This window comes from Ovis canadensis, chromosome 26 (genome assembly GCF_042477335.2).
Source record: "Ovis canadensis isolate MfBH-ARS-UI-01 breed Bighorn chromosome 26, ARS-UI_OviCan_v2, whole genome shotgun sequence".
Classification (NCBI taxonomy): domain Eukaryota; kingdom Metazoa; phylum Chordata; class Mammalia; order Artiodactyla; family Bovidae; genus Ovis; species Ovis canadensis.
In genome coordinates, this window is record NC_091270.1 from 35,193,423 (window position 1) to 35,219,725 (window position 26,303).

Consider the following 26,303-nt stretch of genomic DNA (forward strand, 5'->3'; position numbering starts at 1 on the left):
CATCTCTGCTTTTTAATATACTGTCAGGTTGGTCATAGCTTTTCTTCCAAGGAGCAAGCATCTTTTAATTTCATGGCTGCAGTCACTGTCCACAGTGATTTTGGAATCCAAGAAAATAAAATCTGTCACTGTTTCCATTGTTTCCCCATTTATTTGCCATGAAGTGATGGGAATGGATGCCAGGATCTTAGGTTTCTGAATGCTGACCTTTAAGCCAGATTTTTCTCTCTCCTCTTTCACTCGCATCAAGAGCCTCTTTAGTTCCTCTTCACTTACTGCCATAAAGGTGGTGTCATCTGTTATCTGAGGTTATTGATATTTTTCCAGAAATCTTGATTTCAGTTTGTGACTCATCCAGCCTGGCTTTTCGCATGATGTATTTTGCATAGAAGTTAAATAAGCAGGGTGACAATACACAGCCTTGACATACTCCTTTCCCAATTTTGAACCAGTCGATTGTTCCACATCTGGTTCTAACTGTTGCTTCTTGACCTGCATACGGATTTCTAAGAAGGCAGGGTAAGGTGGTCTGGTATTCCCAACTCTTCAAGAAGTTTTCAGTTTGTTGTGATCCACACAGTTAAATGCTTCAGCATCATCAATGAAGCAGAAGTAGATGTTTCTCTGGAATTAAAATTACCTTGCTTTTTCTATGATCCAATGGAGTCTGGTTTGGCAATTTGACCTCTGGTTCCTCTGCCTTCTTTAAATCCAGCTTGTACATCTGGAAGTTCTCAGTTCACATACTGTTGAAGTCTAGCTTGAAGGATTTTGAGCATTACCTTGCTAGCATGTGAAATGAGTACAACTGTGCAGTAGTTTGAGCATTCTTTGGCATTGCCTTTCTTTGGGATTGGAATGAAAACTGACCTTTTTCAGTCCTGTGGCCACTGCTGAGTTTTTTGCAGCAGTTTAACAGCATCATCTTTTGGATGTGAAATAGCTCAGCTGGAATTCCATCATCTCCACTAGCTTTGTTAGAGATAGGTGCACACAAATAAAAGACACAAGTGAGACCACTACAAAGTCACAACCACTACAGCAGTAACATTTATGTTTTCTCCCCTTTTACATCAAATCCATAATACTCAGAAGTTAAACTGCTTCAAAATTTCTGACACAGAATCCAGATACAGACAAGCATCTTGCAAAGGACATCCAAGATGCAAACAGCTGATGTGGAATTCTAGTTTGTAAAGGCAGCTGGTGTTTTAAAAGATGTCAATCCATTTAGCTTTATTAAACCACCAAACTACATGAATGTGGCTTACCTTGCTGTCTCATTGAAATAGGCACAGCACAAGTTAAAGAACTGTGACCAAATTTGTCTTTAGGGTTGGAGAAGAGGGGAAATTTTTTGAAAAAGGAAAAGAGGAAACAGAACCTTCAGCAGCTTTAAACAGAGTATTACCCAGTCAGCACCCTGCTCCCAGTCAAGGATCTTGGTGGCTCACTGCAGCCCCAGGCACGTTAGGTCCCATTAAGGCTGAGCAATCTTGGGCTAATAAATCACTACAAATGCCAGAGGGTACCACCTGTTCCCACTCCCCAAGCAGCCACTGAAGGAGTGTCCTTGGCTAAGACCAGTCACCCTATACATACCATTGCAAATATGGAGAGATACCCTTTCCAAAGTTACTTCACACCCATCACTACTCTAGGAAGTACTATGCTAATAAAAATAGCTAATGTTTGTTGAAGAAAGTAGAGAAAACCACTACTAGGCCATTCAGGTATGATCTGAATCAAATCCTATATGAATATAAAGTCGAGGTGACAAATAGATTGAAGGGATTAGATCTGGTAAACAGAGTGCCTGAAGAATTATCGGACAGACATGCCTATCAGTGTAGAGGAGGTGGTGACCAAAACCATCCCAAAGAAAAAGAAATGCAAGAAGGCAAAGTGGTTGTCTGAGGAGGCATTAAAAATATCTGAGGGAAGAAGAGAAGTGAAAAGCAAGGGTAGAGGAAAAAGCTATTCCCAACTGAATGCAGAGATTTCCAGAGAATAACATGGAGAGAGAAAAGGCCCTTCGAAAATGAACAATGTAAAGAAATAGAGGAAAACAACAGAACTGGAAAGACTTGAGATCTCTTCGGTAAAACTGGAGGCATCGAGGGAACATATCATGCAAGGACTGGCATGATAAATGATAGAAACAGCAAGGATCTGTCAGAAGCAGAAGAAATTAGGAAGAGGTGACAATATACAGAAGAACTATACAAAAACATCTTAATGACCCAGAGAATCTCGATGGTGTGGTCACTCACTTAAGAGCCATACACTGTGGAGTGTGAAGTCAAGTGGGCCTTAGGAGGCATTACTATGAGCAAAACTAGTGGAGCTGTCAGAATTCCAGCTAAACTATTTAAAATCCTAAAATGATGCTGTTAAACTGTTGCACTCAATATGTCAGCAAATTTGGAAAACTCAGCAGTGGCCACAGGATTAGAAAAGGTCAGTTTTCATTCCAATCCTAAGGAAGGGCAATGCCAAAGAATGTTCAAACTACCGCAATTGTGTTCATTTCACATGCTAGTAAGGTTATGCTCCAAAACCTTAAAGCTAAGCTTCAGCAGTTCGTGAACTGAAAACTTTCAGATGTACAAGCTGGGTTTCAAAGAGACAAAAGAATCAGAGATCAAATTACCAACATCTGCTGGATTGTGGAGAAAGCAAGGAAGTTCCAGAAAAACATCTGCTTCACTGACTACATGAAACCTTTGACTGTGCAGATCACAACAAACTACGGAAAATTCTTCAAGAGATGGGAATACCAGAGCACCTGACCTGTCTCCTGAGAAATCTGTATGCGGGTCAAGAAGCAACAGAACCAGACATAGAACAACAGACTGGTTCAAAATTGGGAAAGAGTACAACAAGGTTGTACATTGCCAGCCTGTATGCAGAACACATCATGTGAAATGCCAGGCCGGATGAACCACAAGCTAGAATCAAGATTGCTGTAAGAAATATCAACAACCACAGATATGCTGATGATACCACTCTAATGGCAGAAAGCAAAGGGGAACTGAAAAGCCTCTTGATAAGGGTGAAGGAGAGAGTGAAAAAGCTGGCTTTAAATGCGACATTCAAAAAGCCAAGATCATGGCATCCAGTCCCATCACTTCATGGCAAATAGAAGGGGAAAAAGTGGAGACAGTGACAGATTTTATTTTCTTGGGCTCCAAAATCACTGTGGATCGTGACCGCAGCCATGAAATTAAAAGACACTTGCTTCTTGGAAAGAAGGCTATCAGCAACCTAGACAGCATATTAAAAAGCAGAGACATCACTTTACTGACAAAGATCTGCAACTGTTGAAGGTCAAGGTGGTATCAGGCTGCGCTGACTCTACCAACGCTACTTCCAATTTCATCTCTTCAAAATTACTACCTCCTGCCATTCCCCGTGGGTTTCCTATAATCCCTCTTCTTTCCCAGAGCTGGTGTCCTGATGGAATAACTTATATTTGTTTAGATATTTCTCCAATAAGGTGCTCATAGAGTTTAATGTGTGTTAGGCCCATTCTTTATGCATACCCACAGACATATACACCCTCTACCTGCAAGAGGTGACTTTATATAAGGCAGAGACAACCTATTCTTAAACGTACATCCAACTTGGGTTCCTGTTACCACTATTTCTCCAGTGCCCACTTCTAAGGGAGAAACATCCTCCACCTTGTCAAAGTCCCAGAAACAGCAAACAAGGGCTCTACAGCACTTACCAAAGGTGTTTAAAACATTTTGATCACCAATAAATCATAGTAGTAAGCCAGAAGTGGGGCAATTATTCGCCTTACGAAGGCAAGATGAATGACGGGAGCACTGGAAATATTTTATCATGCACAAGAGGGTTTCAGAGTTTCCTGTATCACAGAAGAGAAGTCTCCCAAGCTCTCTTGGTCTTAAGACCTTAATGTTCTTGCTGTTGTTCAGTCACTTAGTCATGTCCAACTCTTTGTGACCCCATGGACTGCAGCACGGCAGGCTCCTCTGTCCTTCACCAACTCCCGGAGCTTGCTCAAACTTATGTCCATCAGGTCAGTGATGCCATCCAACCATCTCGTCCTCTGTCATCCCCTTCTCCTCCTGCCTTCAATCTTTCCCAGCAACAGGGTCTTTTCCAATGAGTCAGCTCTTCTCATTCGGAGGCCAAAATAATGGAGCTTCAGCTTCATCATCAGTTCTTCCAATAAATATTCAGGACTGATTTCCTTCAGGACTGACTGGTTTGATCTCCCTGCAGTCAAAGGGACTCTCAAGAGTTTTCTTCAATACCACAGGTCAAAAGCATCAATTCCCCAGAGCTCAGCCTTCTTTATGGTCCAACACTCACATCCATACATGACTTACTGGAAAAACCACAGCTTTGACTAGACAGACCTTTGATGGCAAAGTAATGTCTCTGCTTTTTAATACACTGTCTAGGTTTGTCACAGCTTTTCTTCCAAGGAGCAAGTGTCTTTTAATGTCATGGCTGCAGTCACAGTCTGCAGTGATTTTGAAAATCAAGAAAATATAGTCTGTCACTGCTTCCATTGTTTCCCCATCTATTTACCATGAAGTGATGGGAATGGGACCAGATGCTATGATCTTAGTTTTTTGAATGCTGAGTTTAAAGCCAGCTTTTTCACTTTCCTTAATGTTGATGTTAGAGGGTTATTTTTTGTTAAAAAAAAAAAAAGAAAATTTCCTAAAAGCACTTCTGCTATCTTATTAGTTCCACAAATACTTCAGTGCACACCGCTAGGTGTGAAACCACCTGAACAGGCTGCCACAATTCCTCCCCTCATGGCACTTACAGTGGGGTGGGAGGCGCAGACAGTGGCCAGTTCAATATCACCAAGCAAAGGCTTCTGCTCAAGGGGAGGGGGGCCATGGAGGGGGTGGATTCAGGTGGTCACAGGTGCTTTCCTGGAGAGCTGTGTCTACCCTGAGACCTCTGAAGGGATGAGATGGATGGAGCCATCTGAAGATGTGGTGAGAAGGAGGTTGGGGGGGAGTAGGGGTGATGATGAGTGCTCTGAGCAAAGGGAGCAGAAAATTCAGACGCACAGAGAGTGGCTGTACACACACAGAGCTCAGGGGCTGGGGGAAGCTAGAGGGGAGGAGGGGTACCCAGGCCATGCAGGGAGCTTGGACTTGACCACAAGAGCACTGAAGAACTTTAAGTCAGATACACAACTTGACAACTGTGCTCTCATTGTGTTATAGGGAAGGGATGAGCAAGACCAAAACTGGAGTTGAGGGGAAGGGCAAACAGGCCACTGGGATGATGTAGGCAAGAGGGTCTGTGACGAGCTCCAGGGTAAAGGCAGCATCATGAAGAGAAACGGGTGGACTACAGAGCCACTGAGGAGGTGGAGGATGCGGGCGCTGGGGACTGTGTGGATCTGCGGCAGAGCTGCTGGACAGTTTGTGTGACCTTCATTTAAAAGAGGAATAAGCAAAGAAGGAGGTGCTTTTGGACCACTGTGATTTTAAGAAATGTGTGGAATTGCCATATGGTCTCAGCAAACCTCAGCAGAGCCCAGAAGACAGGAGATCTGAGAAGGATCAGCATAGAGATGGTAATTACATTGACAGTATCACGCAGGGAGAGACAGTACAGGAGAGGGAAGGGAGTGAAACACCAAAGATGCACACGTTTAAGGAATGGGCGGGGGGAAGGAGAAGACAAAAAACCACCACCATCACTGCTCCTGGAGGAAATGAGGCAAGAGAGGCTGAAGAAACCAGAGAAGATTCGACCTGAAAGAAAAGTGAGCTTTCAAGAAGGAAGTGTCCTCAGTGTCAGTGTCTGAAATGAACGAAAGACTATGATCTCCATAAAGAAGTCTTTGGCAACCTTGACAGGTGAGGGTTCTGTGGGCCATGGGGTGTAAGCCAGGTTGCAGGGGCTGCAAAACGATAAGCAGTGAGGAAATGAAAGTGATATGGTCAGTAAGGATTTCGATTTTTCAAGCAAATGGCCTGAAGGGTCCATGGGATCAAGGGAGATCCTCATTAAGAAGAAATTTAATCTGTTTAGATGCCAATGGGAAAGCGCCAGAAGAGAAAGAGAGCTTGAAATCCAGAGCGGGGAGAATGGATAAAGCAAATTTCTTGAGATGTGCAAGACTGAGAGTAGTGTTGGGTTGAAGGGCTGCAATTAGGAGAAAGGGCATCTCCACCTTAAGCATCAAGAAGGAGAATGGGAAGGGACAAGGCAGACAAGTTTCTAGGTTAGGCGACTGACCTTTGAGCTCTTATTTGTAAGCTCCAAAATCCAAACCTTACATGGCACGTAGTTTAAAGATAACACAACAAGGGATGAACAAGTAATGTCAGAATGACTTCAGTATAACTTTATACATGGACAGTTTTATTTTGTTTTTGTTTTCACCATTTAAAACTTGCGCTGCCATTCTAAATCCAAAAAAATAAAGAGTACCTTTAAATATATGCGCCTACAATGTATTTCCACATCAATCTCTTTGAACTGTCAGAAAACTAAATACAGGAAGTCTAGGTGTGACGTTTGCACACAACAAGGTATTCAAGATGAATGTGCTCTCTAGATTGCTGACGTTTAAGCCTGTAAATCTTTGACTGTTGTTGACCAAATTTTGCCACAATTCAGTGATCCTCCTAAATGCCACTGCATTTTAAGGTGGTTGTCAGCTTTAGTACCAGGCATTCCAGCTGCTCATCTTTACAGGAAGGTGATTCATTATTACTTCTCAAAAACAACCATTTAATAAACACTAACAAAATGTTTTGAAAAGAAATAAATACTCACAATTACCTTAATAATCCACTGTCCACAGAAATTAGAATCAACTCAAGGATGCCAAGCAAATCCAGACGACCTGGATGAACCCACACTTCTGTCGACTAAGAGCCATTGTTCAACAAGTTTATTTTGACTTATTTCTGGATTAAGTAGCTGAATTTCAGATTAAAAATGCTAGAAGCATATTCATGGCCTAGGAGGTGTGCTAAAGTACAAGAAAGCTCTTTTTGTCTGAAGGCAAAGGACTGAGAAGCCCTTTAGAACACTCTGGTTTCTTCTAATTGGTCTCTTTCCAAACAGCCATAGTATTCCTCTCAATTCACTTACCCCTCATCCTCCTCAAAAAACCTAATTTAGTTGTTAGAACTCAGCTACTTTTGTTTCCATGCTACCCCAAATTCCTTCCCTCAAACTGTGGCAGAAAAGGAATTCAACCGGAATTCACATTCATTTTTAATTCAAGTTCAAGAAATTTTGATGGATACCATGTTGAGTGTACTCATCACTTATGGTTTTGCTCTTAAGTCATTCTTAAAAAATAGTTGTTTTTGAAACTATATTTTTAACTTTGAAAAGCATGTTCTGATTTTGTACTTTTTAAAATACAGAAACAATGTATCACCAGAGATTTTTATCCTTAGCATCTTGGCAGATGGTGGAAACACTGTTATTGGCTGAGAGGTTTGGGAGTTCATGTTGGCTTCAAATAAATCTGAATAAAACATTTCTATTACGTGTTCAGAGAAAGTAATTACAACAGTGCCAGCCCTTCATCATCAGGATTCAAAGCCTCTAAGACTTAAGTTTAGAAGAAGAATTTTAAAAAGGAAAATAACTTGAAAATGGCTCTGTACCACAGTCTGGCAATGGTGCCCTTGGAGTATTAAAACAAGAAGAATAAAACAAGGAGAAAATTACACAAACACCCTTCAACCTCACACTCCTGCTGCTTCTTTGCAAACAGCTATTTCATCTGACCTTCAGAATACTCCGCACCAAGATGCAAAGAGAGAAATAGCCAATATGGGGCTGATTCCTGCTGGGTCTGAGAATATTTCAAAAATATCTCAGAACCAACATAACACTGTTATTTCCCAATCCTGACTTTAAATGAAACCATGCCTTGCAGAGACTTGTAGATGAATTATTTTGGTCAAAGAGAATTCAGTGTCTGTAATTTTAAAATGTGCTTGGAAATGTTTATAAGTATCAGCAGACTCCTAAGTAACAAGAGAATTATGAAATATGAAGAATGAACAGAATTTTTAAAAATTCATTTAATTGGAGGATAATTACAGTATTATGGTGGCTTTTGCCGTACATCAACATGAATTGGCCACATGACACAGCTATACACGTGTCCCCACATTCTGAACCTCCCCTCCCACCTCCCTCCCTCCCCCATCCCTCTGGGTCCACACGAGCTGAATTTTAATGCTTCAAATCGACTGTATCTAATCTATCATCTCGGCCTCCTGCCAACTTCTCCAACTCATATGCTCTAGCCTGGGTTTCAAGATCACCCCTCTGTCCTCTGCTCTCAGCCCACCTTCCCTCGTCTTACTCTCGTCCACCCTCCACGTGAATACTGTGAGCCAATTTGTCCACCGACTGTCCCTAGAACACTGCCCTCTTGTCTACACACAGGTGATAAGATTTATTTCTGGTCACTCCCTTGTCCCCTCGGGAGGGTTCGGTTCCTGGGCCTTCTGAGCTACTTCAGAGGTGGCAGGAAGGGTCTTTTTTTTGCCTCTTCCGTCCACTCCTGAGCTTTCCTTTTGACTCAGGGAAGGAAAAAATCCACCATACAGTTGGCAAATGTAAAGCTAAGAAGCAGGCTGGTCTATGTAATAAAGGGCTGGGAGTAAGAGAAAAGCCTACAGCCTAGAGAAAATCCACCTGGCAGAGGGAAAAGTGGGGAGGAAAGGAGAGATTTTGAGAAGTGCTAATGTCGAATGTGAGTTGGATGTCCTTCAAGAGATACAAGTATATGTGGAAATTCCTATTAAATATATGTTTGCAGCTAAGACATGAAAGCAACCTAGATGTCTATCACCAGACAAATGGATAAGGAAGTTGTGGTACATATATGCAATGGAATATTACTCAGCTATAAAAAGGAACACATCTGATTCGGTTCTAATGAGGTGGATGAAACTGGAGCCATTATGCAGAGTGAAGTAAGTTAGAAAGAGAAACACCAGTACTGTATACTAATGCATATATATGGAATTTAGAAAGATGGTAATGATGATCCTATATGCAAGGCAGCAAAAGAGACACAGACGTAAAGAACAGACTCTTGGACTCTGTGGGAGAAGGCAAGGGTGGGGCGATTTGAGAGAATAATACTAAAATGTGTATTACTGTACGTAAAATAGATGACCAGTGCAAGTTCAATGCATGAAGCAGGGCGTTCAAAGCCGGTGCTCTAACCCAGAGGGATGGGATGGGAGGGGGAGGTTCAGGATGGGGGGACACATGTGCACCAGTGGCTGATTCATGTTGATGTATGACAAAAGCCATCGCGATATATAAAGTAATTATCCTCCAATTGAAATAGATTAAATAACCTACTGTTAGCCTTCAAAAATAAATAAACAAATATACTTTTGGCAGCTGGTCTGAGATTCTTTGATTATGACCCCCCACCCCCACCCCCGCCACCAAAAGCGACTGGGTCCCAGGGCACTTGGGTGGAATGGACACTTGTTCATGCTGTGTCCTCCTACGTGCCTTCCTGCTCCTTCTCCACCAGGGAAGGCAATATTGCCTGTATGGTATAAAACAGAATGTACACATTTACATACCATCACTTCTGAATAGGATCCATTGCCAGCCTAAGGACCGGCAACGGATCCCTAGAAATGAGTTTGACAGAACAAGTCAAGTAAGTGCAGCTGAGAGAACATCAGGAAGAGGAATAAAAGAGTTGTACCAAAGATGTGAGGTGAAGGATAACTTTTGCAATAATAGCAGAGGCTCGGGAAAAGTAAATGCATCTAAATAATTCTGCCAATTTTTCTTTGATATATAACTGATACACACACACACACACACACACATATATATAAAATTGGAAAAGACCTTGACGCTGGAGAAGATTGAAGGCAAAAGGAGAAGAGGGAGGCAGAAATGAGATGGTTAGATATCATCACTAACTCAATGGACATCAACTTGAACAAACTCCAGGAGACACTGCAGGACAGAGCGACCTGGTGTGCTGCAGTCCATGGAGTCACAAAGAGTCGGACACAACTTTACGACTGAACAACAAATAATTGATACATAACACTGTTACAAAGATATTTTAAATGAACTCACTTATTTAATAATCTCCCAGTGACAAAGCCCTTTTAATGCTCTTAAAATTTTAATAATAAAGTGTGAGGAAATGGACTTTAGGAATCTGAACATCACATCTGAGCCCCTAGTGGATACTTCACTGGGTTTCCTCTTATCCTCGGATAAGGCTGGCTTCCTGCACAGGGGACCTTAGAGGAAAACAGTCCCCTTCTCACCTTCACTGCATCATCCCTTGTACCTCGGCCATCCTCCTCCGGCAAATAATTCTCAAGCCTCCTGCTCTCAGCCTGTGTGCCTCCCACTGCTGGAAGACCTCCCTTTCATGGAGCCCTCCTGTACCTCCTACCCACTGGTCTAACTCTGCCCAAAGAATAAAGGCAGAAAGTCTTCTGGTTCAACTAATTCCAAATGGCTATCACCCCAGGGATTTTGTCTAGGTGGATAAATACAGTAATTCAAACTACAACACTCACACTGATAAACACTCACTTAAAATATGGCCCTCCCGACAAGACAAAGCAGTCCGCATTCAGTCAAGCAAGCCCAGAGTCTCATTTACTATCTTCCTCCATTCTATATACTTACTCTTCTTGTTTTAATAGTTGCCTCCACCATGGCAACAGAATGCCCAGAGCTCTTCTGGGCCTGGCCCCTCGGTGTCTCTCAGCTCGTCTCCTGCGCCCTCCTCATGCCCCTGCTCTGCACTGAGCTTTCATTTCCCTGAACTCTGTGCCTCTTGCTGCTCCAGGCTCCCTGCATGGCTGTCTCTTCTCTCCGTGAACTCACTCTTTCTCCTCTTTGCCCAGAGAGCTCCCAGTCCTCCCTGACACCCTCCCCCAAGCTAAGGTCACCCTATCACCTGTGCTCACAGCACTCCATCTTTGCGGCACTTTTTCTCCATCATCATTCTATGCAACTGCTTGGATGAATATGTTTTACTCCTTGTGATGAGTTGAACTGTGCTCAATCTATTAAGAAGGAAAAAAAAAAAAGAAGATACGTTGAAGTCCTAAACCCTGGTGCCGCATTTGGTGACTTTATTTGGAAACAAGGTCTTCACTAATGTTATCAGGTTCAGGTGAAGTCATCAGGGTGAGTATTAAGCCAGTATCAGAGGTGTCCTTATAAGGAGAAAATGCTGTGTGGAGACACAAATGCACGTGAAGAATGCCATGTGATCACAGAGGCAGAAACTGGAGTGACGGAGCTGCAAGCCAAGACACACCAAGGACTGACAGCCATCACCAAAAGCCCCAGGAGGCAAAGGGGGATTCTTCCCTCCAGGTTTCAGAGAAGCACAGCCCTGCTGCCACCTTGAGTTGGGCGTTTCCAGAAATGTGAGCCAATACATTTTTTGTTATTTTTTGTGTTTTAATTTGGCTGTGCTGGGTCTTAGTTGCAGCATGCAGGATCTAGCTCCCTGCCCAGGGATTGAACCCAGGTCTCCTGCACTGGAATCACTGAGCCTTAACCACTGGACCACCAGGGAAATCCCCATTCTTTTGGTTACTTTAAGCCACCCAGTTTGTGGTACTTTTTAATGGCAACCCTCAGAAACCAGTACATTCCTTTACACTAAGGAAAGCAAGGTCTTTATTTTATCGATTCGCTGCATTCCCGGTGTACTCACAGCGATAGAAATATAGAGAGGAGAGCTGTCAGTACACATATGTTCACGGAATGAATGACTCATACTTGGTTTGTAGTCAGCTGAAACCTTCAGGTCTTTTTTTCTCAAAGACATCTACATAGACTGTCTTCATGATTCCATTCTGTTTCACTGATTATTTTCAAACCTCAGTTCAGAATTTTAAGTTTCATATTATTTGGGGTTCTGTGTAACACACATCTATCCATCACAGTATCAAGCATCTTACCTATCTTCATGTCACTGCAAATTTAACCAGCATGACTTCTATCCTAACCCAAGTAAATGATAACAATGTGACAGGGCGAAGGACCCAGGACCATGGCATGCCACCACCAATGTCCCTCCAAGCCATTATCGACTCGTTCAGCAACAATCTCAAGATATTGTGCAAACAACTAGAGATCCACATTTCTCTCCAGCTTAGCCCAAGGTTATCACAACACATGATATTAAAGGCTTTGCCAAAATGCTAATTGTCATGCTTAAACTTTTAAAAATCCACCATTCTCGTAATAGGTTAAAAAGTGGGTATGGAGCCTGTTAGGCATAACTGTTCTTGGTGAACTCACAATGCCTTTTGGGAAGTGGTCTCTTTTTCCCCAAGAATGCACCACACAGTCCTAGAATTTCACTGATGAACTGTATCCAGCTCCCTGATCTGTGGTTTCCAGGATCTGCACTGGTCTCTGTTTTGAAGACAAGGGTTACTGGTTCTTTCCTTTCTGTGCTCCCTTTCTTGGAGTACAGGGTGCCTCCAAGATGACAGATATCACTCCAGACTCATATCTACAAATTAGTTTAATATTGCAAGATGTGATTCATCCAGGTCTGAAACTGTGAGCCACTTGTTGTTGTTGTTTTGTGAGCTAGTTTAAAGCAGCTGCATTCTTTCTTACCCACTTGGGCCTCAACTTCCCTTTTGGGTATCTGTTCTATCTTCTTTTCTTCTCAGAGAGCCAACTTTCTCCTGAACACAAAAGCACCTCTGCCTTCCCTCAGTCATCTACTGCTACCACTCCAAGGTCTGCTTCCTGATTAAATATTTCATAAAGATTCAGCTCAAATGTTCCTGTGCTCTTTTCCACAGATTCATACGTTTTTCTCCCATCTTTGAAGTCTGAGCCCCTCGAACTCCTGTGACAATCACCGTGAACCTTCCTGCTGTGTGTGCTTCTTGGTCCTCACTCTGAGTATTCATTGTCTTGAGTAGGGTCTTGATTGTACAGTTGTCTGTAGGTATCCTCAGGGGACTGGTTCCAGGGCCAGCCACAGCTACCCAAATCCACAGATGCAAGAGTCCCATAACCCACCCTGCATATTCACAGGGTCTCTGTTCTTGGGTTCAGCATTCTTGAGGCACGGCTCTATTTGCATCTTCTTCTTTCTAAACAGTATTACCTGTTAGGGTTACATACAGGCCATGGGACATCCCAGGTGGCTCAGTGGTAAAGAACCCACCTGCCAATGCAGGAGACATAGGTTCGATCTCTGGGTCAGGAAGATCACCTGGAGAAAGAAACAGCAAACCACTCCAGCGTTCTTACTTGGAAAATCCCATGGACAGAGGAGCCTGGCGGGCTACCGTCCAGGGGGTCACAAGAGTCAGATATGTCTGAGCAATTGAGCAGCACAGTCCATGAAATTATTTTCATATTTTCTCTTGAGTATTTATAAATCTGATTTTTAAATACATAGACTGAGTCTGCTAGATGGTCATTAGGAAACATTCTAAAGGTTAAGCAGATGATTTCCATGTCACCAAAAGACAAACATTTTATGAATATTCCCCAAAAGTAGAGCTTGTGCAAATTCTTGAATTCCCTAAACTCTTACTACTCAGCTTCTCTATTTTATTTATCTAACGTCAACAAAGACCAAGTTTGTTTAAGAATCTTTCACAGGAAGGTTCCAACGAATCCTGTTTGTGGGAAGGTCACTGTTTGCAACCAGCAAAACGTTTCATCATCTTCAGCCCTCACACCATCCATTGCTTAATGTCCTCTGAGCACGAGCTCACATGCACTCAGTCCCTACCAGAGCGCACAGAAGGCAGGATTCTACCATGATCATTTGAAGGTAAGCAGTTCATTGACAAGTTAAATCTGGCAAACAAATCCTTCTGGATTATCACTTGTGCCTCCCTCCAGACTTGCCACACTCCTACAGTTCTCCAAACTCCTATCTGTATAGTGTCCTTTTTCTAGGGCAGCTTTCTGTGGGTGTAAAGATAATTTACTGAGGCAATAGAAAAAAAATGCGACAAAACCACAATTTTTGGCCACTTTCTTGTTTCATATTCTGTTTATTTGGCTTTTAAAAAGACTTCTAAACATTTCCCTTTTCTTCAAATAGAGAAATGCTTCTAACCCAAATATTATTTCTAATGGGGCAGACCAAGGGCCTAGCACATTGAAAGCACTCAGTGAAGGATATTATTCAGCTTGAAAAATTAAAGCAAACTTCTCTGGTGGGCTGAAAGGATAATAACATAAATGGAGCAAAAATACAGGGGCAGGGAATACACAGAAACATGGTTCCATGCTGGGTTACAACTTTATCTAGGTGCAGGAAGAGAGTCTACTTCTGAGTCATCTTTGATCCTTGCCCCAATCAATAACTTTTGGTAATTTTTCCACTTCCAATAAAATGCTATTTCTGTAGACAGCCAAGTAAGCACAGGACAACTTAACACATATGCTAAGAGCTTGTTCCTAGTGGCATCCTGTGGCTCTGTGCAGCTGAGAACCTAGTCTTTATTTCAGGGGTCCGTGTGTGTGCCCATCATGTGTGTGCCCAGGTAATAACAGGAGGTGTTGAAGACAAATATCTGAGAAAATACGGTAGGACAGAGTAAGGATCCTGCCCTCTCCTGACCAGCTACCAGGGTGTCAAAGGAGCACAGACAGCACTCAGTCCCAGCACACAGGCTCAGCCCTGCTTCTCTGAGGCCAACAATGCTTCTCATGCAGACCCTGGATCATTTTCATCCCCTTGCCCAAGAGGTTGTGTTGCTACCACCACAGCAGTCTTTAGGGCACAGACTCAATGATATTCTGTAGCTTCAGTTAAAAGGAATTCCAAACACAATTTCCCTGAGCATGGCCACTGGGTCATATCTCCTGAAAGAAGGCCCCAGCAGAAAGGGGGGAAACGAAAGCATTAAGAAACGCGCCCTCACATGTGGGTTTCATTTTGTCCTTTCCTAATTGTCTACCCGCTAGCCCGTGCATCATTCTGGGCAGGGACACAAAGTAAAAAACCTGGGCTTGCTTCAAGGCTTCTCCTCGAGCCTTCCTCCTCAGCCAAGCATCTCCCAGCACCCTCTGGTAGCGAGAGCTGTGCTGCGAGAGAGCCGGAGAGAGGCCCTTTGTTCCCCCGGCGTCACCTCTGGGCTGTCTTCTCAGTGAGCAAGTCTGGCCCAGGGTCCGGGACCCCTGGATGGGTGGTGATTCTGCAGGTGTCCGACAGCAGAATTCCCTTGGTGTGAGTCCTTAGCCAAGAAGGTGACACAAGCTAACAGGAGGGAAACAGCATGCCTAGAGCAAAACGTTGAGAAACGATCCACATCCTGCCAAATTAATCTGGTGTGAATTATTTCCAGTCCTACTTTCCTGTCAATCACAGAGAACAAACACAGGCCATTCACATTCTCTTTTGTGTGTGGGGAGAAGCAGAAAGCAAGTCAAATCTTGCCTAAATTCTATAAGGATTTCTCTGCACTTTTTTTGAAGTTGTAAATATGTTTTAAACCTCCCTCTCTCAAAATGATACAATTTCATATTTGGAGTATGTTTTTCCTAGAAGGAAAGGACTGTAAAAAGCTCAAGGAGTACAAAAAAAGATAAAGAGGGGAAAAATGTAGTTACCTGGCATATATTAGCCTAATCAATAATGTCAACAAACTAGTAAGAGTAAATACCATCATGGTACTATGTGTTTTCTTTTAAAATTAAATTGTATCTAAAAAATGCTAAGCCTGAAATAGGTTTACAGTGGGCCATTTCGGAAACATGCACTTTGACTCCAGGTTAAAAATTTAAGTAACCTTAAAGCGGGTAACAGAATTGATTTGCTTTTAAGATACTTTAAATTTTTATATAGCACTTCTGTGGTCACAAATCAACAATGGAGTATAAAATAAACTAACATAATACTCTAAAATATATCCTCTTTTTTCAAAGAGCTGGAATTTACAAATAAGAAAACACTAACACTACTGCCTATGGCGACTTCATTTATTTTTGTAGTGGGGGACTTGGTTACCTCAATTAAAAATTTCTGTGAATATCCTTCTTATTGCTATAACCTCAGTTCATTCATGGTTCTCACTTCCCAGGAGCTCAATTATTCCTTCCTCCAATTCAGACACCTCACTTCCAACCAAATTACAAACTCTTTATCTCACCCTCCACAGTCCAAACTATGACCCAATCTGTGTTTCCATCCTTCTCTTCTTTAGGATTAAATCAGTTAAGGCAACTAAAGTGTTTAAAACAGTGCCTGGCACACAGTAGGTGCTCAATAAACATGAGCTATTACTATCATTCCTCTTCTCTTTCTCTTCCTGCAGTCCTCCCATTCCCTTACATTCTATCTTACTTTGGTCAAAGAGAAGTGTGTGCTCTTTTGCCAAGAGATCTCACATTTGTCAGAGTTCTTTGCTCACTGTTTCTCCATCAAGAATGCCTTTCAAGCCTCAATCTCTGTTTGTATTTGGTTGGTTAAAAAGTTTGTTTGGATTTTTCTGTAACATCTTATGGAAATCTCGAATGAACATTTTTGGCCAACCCAATACATATCCCTTTACTCCTTTCTCAAGATCCTTTGCAAATCCTGTCTTCCTCATAAAACTTCCTCATGGTCCCCTCAAGCAGAAGAGACCCCTCTTTCGAAAGCCCATTATGGTCTGTGGACACATCCATGTCTCTGGACGGCATTCATCATCTATGCCCTGGATTGGTGCATTACATGTATTTGGCTTATCACCCCAACCCCAACACATATGCATTTGATAAGCCTGCAAGGCAGAAACTTTGTTCTGTGTGTCATCACATAACCCCTTTGGGAGTTACCACACATGCTTGAACTGAAAAAGATGCTAAAATATGTTTAATTTTCTGAGGTGAAAGTAATTTCTGTTGAGAAAACCAAAGTTTAGAGAGGTGAAGTATCCGCTAGCATGGAGCAAAGTCAGGCCACAAAATCAAGTCTAACTCTCCACAGTAAGATATACTGTAGGCATGAGCCTTTCAGAAGCAAAGGAATAAAGTCTCACAATGTTTCTCTTTTGTTACTGCTGCTGAAGTTTTGGAGGCTTTGTGCCACCTAAGGAGATAAGCGTGAAGCGTGTCTTCCTTTCGGAGCTTGGAGTTCCCATGCTCTCTGTCCCCTGGACTGAGGAGGCAGTGCTTGGACGAGCAGAGCTCACCAACATGTCCTGCAAGTGGAGCACAGGCAGTCCCCTGCCAATAAATAGTCCAGTTATGAAGCGCACATTCTAAACTGAGATGAAATACTATCTAGAGCATGCCTTAAGGAAAGAAACTTGTCGCCACGGCTTGGTTAAAAGCCAAGGTTAGCTAACAATTACATCATGCAGCTCAAGATAGCTTGCTGAAGAGAACCTCAGAATCGACAGAGCTACGGGATACTACTCCTTTAGTTTAGTTTTCCCCTTGCAGGGGAAAAAGAAAAAAAAAGGAGTAAACATTCGAGACTATTCTCTGGAGAGAGAAAAAAAAAAAAAAAAACAAAAAAAAACCTTGAATAAGGACTTCATTTATAAGCAAGGCCATTTACCACAGGCTCTGGGAAATGAAAATAAAAAGTAATCATTGGGGTCATTCATTGCTCTATAATGTTCTGGGCACTTGACATACATTATTTAATCCTCACGACCACCTCAGAGGAAATGCTGTCCCATTCGCAGGTGATGAGGCTGAGGCTTAGAGGTGTTAAGGAACTTGCTCAAAATCACAGAGCTAGATATGAAGCCAAGTTCTGCATAGCTCCAAAGCTCATGCCCGTATTTTTTCCTCTGCCATATAACCACTTCATAATATATGAAGAAATGCAAGATTCCAGCTGCTCCCAGGCTCCTGGCAGACCATCTAAGACCCAGCCCATGATGAAGGGCATCACCCAGATATCAAAAATGTATCTGGCAGGCTTTGGAATTTTAAACCTTATCTCATCTCTAGTAGTGTTTAACCTTCCAAAATCATGAACCACTACTACCTTAAGATTGAAAGTGTAATAGCTATTAAAATTTAAGCATTGGGGACATTTTGCAAGGACCGATGAACCAGAGACGTATCATAACTATATCTATATTTAAATGCTAACATATATTAAAACTCATTACTTCCAGCTACAAAAAGTTCAAACAATCCCATAAAAGAAAGCTCCCTGCAAAGTTTACAATTTTTATAAAAACATGCAACATTTTCTGAAACATTGTATTCATTTTGCAATTTATCTAGTTCATTCCTTATCCATCTCTTGGGTTCTCAAATATCTCAGATCCTTAGTTATTCTCATATGTCTGAATTCAAAACATACCTGAGAACAAATAAAGTGTTAGGCCCTGCAAATCACATCTTTCATGTTTTCATTTTGCTTAGATTTTATTTCAAATGGCTTCTGATATCAGAGACCTTTCTCTCCTATTACCAAAAGTTGTTCTGTGGTCTCATCTTGTGCCTGAAAGCAAATTGGTATAATTCAGTAGAAGCCAACATTATTTTCTCAGTCCACAGAAGGAATCTGTTTGAAGGCATGGGAAGGGAGACACAAGCAGAGATACTATAATTCTTATTTAATACATCATTTTAAGTTTTCATACAGGTTTTTCCAGCAGTCATGTACAGACGTTTGAGAGTTGGACCATAAACAAGATGCCTAAGAGTTGATGCTTTCAGACCGTGCTGGAGAAGACTCTTGAGAGTCCTTTGGACAGCAAGGAGATCAAACCAGTCAATTCTAAAGGAAATCAACCCTGAATATTTGTTGGAAGGACTGATGCTGAAGCTGAAGCTCCAATACGTTGGCCACCTGATACGAAGAGCCAACTCATTGGAAAGGACTCTGATGCTGGAAAGACTGAAGGCATGAGGAGAAGACGGCAACAGAGGATGAGATGGCTGAAGAGCATCATCGACTCAACAGACATGAGTTCGGGTGAACTCCAGGAGATGGTGACGGATAGGGAAGCCTGGCATGCTACAATCCATGGGGTCGCAGGGTCAGAAATGACTGAGTGACTGACCAACAATAGAATTCCTGTCTTAACTTCTTAAGAGCTCAGAACCGGCTACTCCAATTCTCCAATCCCCTATTTCAAACTCCTCTTGGCTGTTGGCTGTGGCAGCAGGGGCCTAACTCCGGTTGGAAACCCTCAGAAGATAAGCTTCATGGGGGCAGGAATTTCATTTGACTGCTTTGTTTACTGGTGTACCCCCAAATGCCTAGGGAATGCCTGGTGCAAAGCAGTCACTCAAGTATTTCCTGAATGGCCGGATACTTGGCTGCGGCCACCATCTTTTTCTTGAATGCTGACCGAGTACATCCAGTGAAGAGTGACCAGGATAGGGTGAGGGCTCTGGAAACCATGTCATGACTTGAAGGCACTTAATGGCACTGCGGGTGCTGAGCCATGATAAGCGGGGATGGAGATGGGTCCCAGAGAGGGAACTCTGCTCTGAGAGTAGCCAGTTAATTCTGAGAGTTACCAGCCATTATCTGGGCAAGTTCCTGGATTCTCAGTCATCCCACCTTGGAAACAGACGTTACAGAAGTGATATAAAGGTTAAGTGAACAAAAAAAGTGCTGGGCAAAGAGCTTTAGAAATATAAGTTGGTCATATTTCCACATTTTCCTTTTTTTCATTCTTGGGGTCGAGGGGAGTCTTAGAGAAGAGATGGTAACTTTCTTCAAATATGTGAGTGGCTATGTATAAGGACTCTATCCATATTATAATAGAAGACAAAACTACAAATAAGGGATATACTGTAAAAAGTGTGCTGGCTTCCGTGGTGGCTCAGTGGAATCTGCTATCAATGCAGGAAATGCGGCGTGATCCCTGAGTCAGGAAGATGCCCTGGAGAAGGAAATGGCAACCCACTCCAGTATTCTTACCTGGAGAATTCCTTGGACAGAAGAGCCTGGTGGGTTACAGTCCATGGGTCACAAAGAGTCAGTCATGACTGAGCAACTCAACAGCAATAATAAAAAGAGTAAGACACTACCCAATACCAGGCAGCACACCCTACCTAACAGTGTTCCTACACATTAGCAGCTGCCTTCCAAGAAAGGTGTCAGGTTACTGTCATTTTAAACAGAGGACACATGATTCAGAATGATTCAGAAATGTGGGGAATCAGGTTTAGCTAAAAGGGTGTTAGCTAAATTACTTGGTCTGCCAACTCAGGTTCTATTATTAAATGATATAATTTTTTGTGATCATAATTTTCTGCATAGGTATAAACCAATAGTCAGATAATAGGTAAGTTATGTTACACCAAAGTCCATCTTGCCACAAACCTCCCATGCCTCACCTTCTAAAAAAGTGATAATCATGTAAGTTCACAATGACTAGAAAAAAAAAAAGCCACAAGGTATGTCCTCATGATATAGATGGGGTATTACAGCATTGTTGTTCTGTCCGACTCACTGCGACCCCATGGACTGCAGCACACCAGGCTTCCCTGTCCATCACCAACTCCCAGAGTTTGCTCAAACTCATGTCCATTGAGTGACGTCATCCAACCATCTTATCCTCTGTCGTCCCCTTCTCCTCCTGCCTTCAATCTTTCCCAGCAACAGGGTCTTTTCCGATGAGTCCAATTACAGCATTACATATCCATTATTCACATCAAGTAACTATTGATTTGGTAAACTCTTAAGTTTAAAGGTTCACTGTGTACAACAAATCTATTTTTGCATTAACAACTGCAGTTCCTCTTACTCTCCTGTTCCCCTTGTACTCCTATATGGAACACTTCATTCCAAGTAGCACGTAATACAACGTCAACCATGTAACTGCCCATCATATATAAGACAATCTTCCACAAGACCAGAAGAGCTCTATCCTGCACACACTTCGCCCAGAAAATCACAATAGTAAATGCTGGGAATATTCAGATCACACACAAACAGAAGATGTTTTTTCTTTCTCATGCCAGCAAAATTTATCAGTCTCCACTATCTATATCCTCATTACTGTTATGCTCCCAAGATTTAAGGAAGCTGCGATTCATAATTTGAAAAAATATCAATAGAATCTGTTTGGAGATGAGGCTTTAGTTGACAGTTTTCAGTTGAATATTTTTTGCTGAATGAAAGGATAGTGAAGCAAGCCTAAGAGATCAATATGAGATCCAAGAAACAGGGAAAGGACATTCAACCTCTGAGTTTTGCTTCCACTCCAAGTATCTTTAAGAGAATAGGAAAATCTAGAAAACCTAAAAATGTAGGTCATTCCAGAACCAGACAGTTGCAGGGAATCAAGTCCCATCAATAGCTGCTATATGACTATTTCCCAATATTCTTCTTTCTACGTGTCTTTTTTAAAAAGGAAAATAGGTTTGGAATTGTCATACATGCCAATGTTCTGATATATTTAGAGATCTAGAATACAAATATGGGTTTACTGGGCTGCAGTCTCATTCCACAATGCAACATTCTCACAATGTCAGCAACTCTGCTCAGTTCTTTTTGCCTTTTGACTTTTTAAAAATACTTTTTATTGGAGTATAGTTGATTTACAATGTTGTGTTAGTTTCTGCTGTACAGCAATCAGTTATACATATACACATATCCACTCTTTATCAGATTCTTTTCCCATACAGGTCATTACAGAGTACTGAACAGAGTTGTTTGTGCTATACAGGAGGTCCTTATTTTATATATAGTGTAGTGTATATATGTCAATCCCAATCTCCCAGTTTATCCCTCCCCACCCTCCCTCCCTTGGGAGGGAGCCATGTTTGTTTTCTACATCTGTGACACTATTTCTGTTTTGTAAGCCAGTTCATTTGTACCATTTTGATTCCACATGTAAGTGATATTATATGATATTTGTCCTCTGTCTGACTTACTTCACTCAGTACTAGGCAATCTCTAGGTCCATCCATGTTGCTGCAAATGTCATTATTTTGCTGAGTAATACTCCATTGTATACATGACCACATCTTCCCTACCCATTCCTCTGTTGCTTGGTTCTTTCTGTTTTATCAGTCACTCTTCCCAGCTCCCAATGCAAGTTTTGGGGTATGTAGTGTTTTTAAAATTGATTGCTCTCTAGTTCACCACAGTTTTCAATCATTCCTTACCATGTTGCACTAACCTGTTTTACTCATTTGTATTACATGCTTGGACCTGGGGAATTGGGACCCAATCAACGGGAGACCCTGTGAGGTGAAGTGTGCCTCACGGATGTGCACAGCTGCTCTGCTCCCAAATAGTCCTACAAGGACAGCTCACATACTCTTGCAGGGAAGAACCAAGACTATTATGTGTCTTTGGTATTTACATGCTTTCTGTGGGTTGAGATAAGCTTGGGATTTTCCTTTCTGAACTATGCTGTTACATAGATGTACTGGGGATTCAGTCATTAATGACAAAATGCTGAATGTTTTCTTCACTTATAGATGGTCTCAATGTTTTGCTTTTAAATATGAACATCTGTCATTTATGATGCCAGTTAGAAAATTTTTATTTTCCTGCAGCAATGTCTGCACATGTATAATCTCCAGCTCACTCTTACACACACACCTGTGTGGAATGGTTAGGCATGGTTCTGCTTGAAATGAAATGTGTAAGCTTCTTTTGAGCTAGAATCTCAAGACTTATTAAAGCCAGCAATGCTGTATATTATGCCTTTAAAGACACCATGGAAAATCCAATTCAGGAAATAACTGCAGTACATGTTCTGTTGGATAGAATACTAGAGAAAAATGATTCTTCTCTGCCTTAAAACATTATTCTACCCACATCATTTTGGGGAGTGCAAAAAAGTAAGATTTTTGCACTCATTTCACTCAACAGAAATTATACTTAGTTCAATAAAATGAGCACTTTTCTTCCAATTCTTGCAAATAGTCTGAATTCTGATTCACACATACAAAGTTAGAAGTGAAATTACATAGCTCAAACTTCACTGATTTCTCTGGTCTGATATGTAATGAATTAAAATCATATGTGACAAAATAAAGGCCCATTCCTAAAACAGAAGGGTCTTGAACTTTACTGTTGGTACCAACTACCACAGATGTTCCCTGCACCCCTCGCTAGTCAAGTTACCTCCACTTCACTAATACCCACCTTAAGTCTCCACCACACAGAGGCATCAGCCCCCAACGATGAACAGGGCTGGTGACGACAAATCAACAGAAAGTCAAATATAAGACTGCAACTGTTTATAATTCATAAAAATTAACCTGGTACCATGTCTACTAGTTCAACGTGATAAATAGTGCCTTATGCTTTCAAAGTCACTGGAACAATTCTTTTTGCAAGCAGAGCATTCAACAAACACAGAGTTAGCAATGCAGTAAGTACAGAAAAAGAATTTACAATAACTTTTAAAATGATAATGGTAGGCCATTTGTCTTTCGCACTTCTTTTGCACTCAGTAGCAAAAAAAGATCAGAATAATGTAAATATGCTATTCATTATTCAGAAAGTTCATATGATCTGTTTCAGTGAGATAAAATGCATTGTCAACAAAAATTTTATGCATAGTCTGTTCTTTTTTTGTTTGGTTCACTGAACTAAGTGCAACCCATCTGTTAGCTATGATCAGAAAAAGCAAAAATCCAAACTTTTTTTTTAAGATAGCAGAACAGCACTCTAAACAGAACTTGTTTAAAAAGCACCACTTATGAGGCAAAAATCCTAATGATGAGATGGCTGAAAACCCTTGTGCAAAGTCTTTTTATTTTTAGGTTAAGATTACATTTGGGGGCTAAAATACGCTACTTAACAAAGCTGTTCACATCATAAACTGATCACTATTACTAAAAAGTCTTATCAAATATGTTTATTTCTAAGAAATTTTAACATATAAAAACTTTTAAGTTAAAATTGCATTTTGATCCCCATTTATAAAATTCCTATGACCTTAGTGTATTATAGCGATTATGACTTGCTTTTATGAAAGCAGGATGCACTGACAGAAATCAGTGCTTTTGTTAAGTCAAGACACTCGAAATCAAGTCTTGACTCTGCCCCTATTTGACCTCAGATAAGTTACAACTCTTAAGATCTCAGTTTCTTAAACTATTAAAAGAAGAGTTCTAAAATGTCATTCTCAGGAGCTTACTACCCTTCTGCCTAGCACCGTGCTTGGCACATACAAAGAGCAAGGAACTCAGTAACTGTCCGTGACCGGGGGAATGGGAGATGAAACCAAAGGAAACTAAGCTTCAGAAACTGCCCACAAGACAGCTTTCAGTGTATCGTTAAGTTGAGAGTATGGAATACAAAACTCACTATCACAAGAATGTCTCACCATCTTCACAGTGGTAGAACCACACTTCCAGGATGCTGTGCCTTAATCATGTATGATTGTCTAATGAAAAGCTAATTGTCTTTAAAGGGGAAATTCTCAGAGAGTTTGCAACAGGCGCGAGCCCAGGACATGCTCTCAAAGCTCTAGTACTACAAATGTTATCAACACCCACCACACTGTTTCTCCTCGGCATGGAAAGGCACTCTGTGCTCTTTCCTTGATGAATACTGCACACAAATCCTACTCCACCTACACAACCACTGTGTCACAAGTGGAATGCATTTAAAAGAGGGATTTTAGCAACAAAACATTAACGACCTGAACCACTTACAAAGCAAGTTTTGCAAAAGATAAGCATTTCTATACAGAAAGCAACTTAAAATTCTTCACTCTGCTTTGCTACTATTTAGAGTGTGTGTGTATGCGCGTGCACTCAATTGCTCAGTTGTACCTGACTCTTGTGACCGCATGGACTGTAGCCCACCAGACTCCTCTGTCCATGGGATTCCCCAGGCAAGAATATTGAAGTGGGTTGCCATTTCCTTCTCCAGGAGATCTTCCCCATGCAGGGATCGAACCTGCATCTCCCGTGTCTCCTGCACTAGCAGGCAGAGTCTTTAACACTGAGTCACCTGGGAAGCCCATAGGCACCTTATTAGACAAATATAACAAGTGAAAGTTTTCAGTTATTTTATACTTTGAAAACTAACAAGGCTCTACAGTGACATGTCTTTATTATGACCTCTTTAGTTCTATTAAACTATAACTTTATTAAATTCCAGATGTTTCCACAAGAAGATCCATGTCAGAATGATATTGAGCCATAAGGTTGGATTTTAAATGTCATGCTAAAGGTGTTACAATTTTAGATAAGAAAAGAGAGCACTGATTAGTCATGTTCAGCTGTCATGTCCAATTCCACAACCCCATGGACTGTAGCATGCTAGGCTCCATGGGGTTCTCCAGCCAAGAATACTGGAGTGGGTTGCCATTTCCTTCTCCAGGGAATCTTCCCAGACCAGGGATCAAACCTGTGTTTCCTGCATTAGCAGGCAGATTCTTTACCATTGAGTCACCAGGGAAATCCAATTATCCATTCTTTTTCCTTCCCATTTGTGATTATAACTAATCAATGATCTGAGCTAAACTTAGAATCAGATTTATTTCCTGGTTCATAGGTCCTGGTCCACAGATATCTGTGTATCTGAGAACTGGAGAGAAGAATTCTGAGGATTCTAGAGGAATTTGGTGCTGGTGACAATTAAAGTCCAACGCATGCCTTCAAATTCAGGGAACTGCTTCCACCATGGCACACATGGGAAATGGCCATCACCGGGTTGTTGTCAAGCTCTAATTCAGAGCTCCCCACGGCCACCCTGACCTCTCAGTTCTTTCTCAGCGGCCACAAGCAATGCTATATCAATAAGGGAAGAATGTATGACCGAGAATGCCCCATCATGCCCCAAAGGCTCTCTCCTGAGATAGTTTTCCCAGGGGCTGAAATGGGTTCTGAATTTCAGGGATCTTAGTCTGGATTGCAGGAACCCTAGGTGTCCACTTGGTGAAACTCAGGGATTCTTGAACTCTCATGGGGTAGGGGCATTAGGGGCATTTCACATGCATGTGTGTGGTTTCTTCTTTCTTCTACAGAAGTATAAACATTACCAGAATTGAAAGAATATTAAAGGAAGAGTTCCTTCTCCATATATCAAAAAGAACTGTAAGTAGTTCAAATACAGTTCATGAAAATTGTATGAAACTTGTCATGAAGCCTTTCATTAGAAAAGACAGTAAGTTAATGTAATCTTTGCTTTTTCAACCTGAATCGCTTTAGTTCTCCCACCTGATTCACTTGTCTGGTCTTTCAGGAGTTGCACAGTTATATTTCAGAGTCTGGATAAACAGCATGGACCTCACATCATAAACATTAATATGATTCTACAAAACAGAATATGACCTTGGATTTCTCTTCCAAATATGTCTATGTAATCGGAGAAGGCAATGGCACCCCACTTCAGTACTCTTGCCTGGAAAATCCCATGGACGGAGGAG

At 41.6% G+C, this 26,303-nt stretch overlaps 1 protein-coding gene and 1 long non-coding RNA gene across 3 annotated transcripts in view; one reads left to right on the forward strand and one right to left on the reverse strand.

The window, feature by feature from the left end:
- SLC7A2 (solute carrier family 7 member 2) overlaps positions 1-26,303 on the reverse strand; it is a 66,816-nt gene that overhangs the window by 33,095 nt on the left and 7,418 nt on the right. The gene's annotated exons all lie outside the window — the stretch shown is intronic.
- On the forward strand, positions 13,718-19,611 carry LOC138431125 (uncharacterized). Its single transcript, XR_011253542.1, has 2 exons — positions 13,718-13,816; positions 18,576-19,611. It is a non-coding gene; the product is annotated as an uncharacterized lncRNA (long non-coding RNA).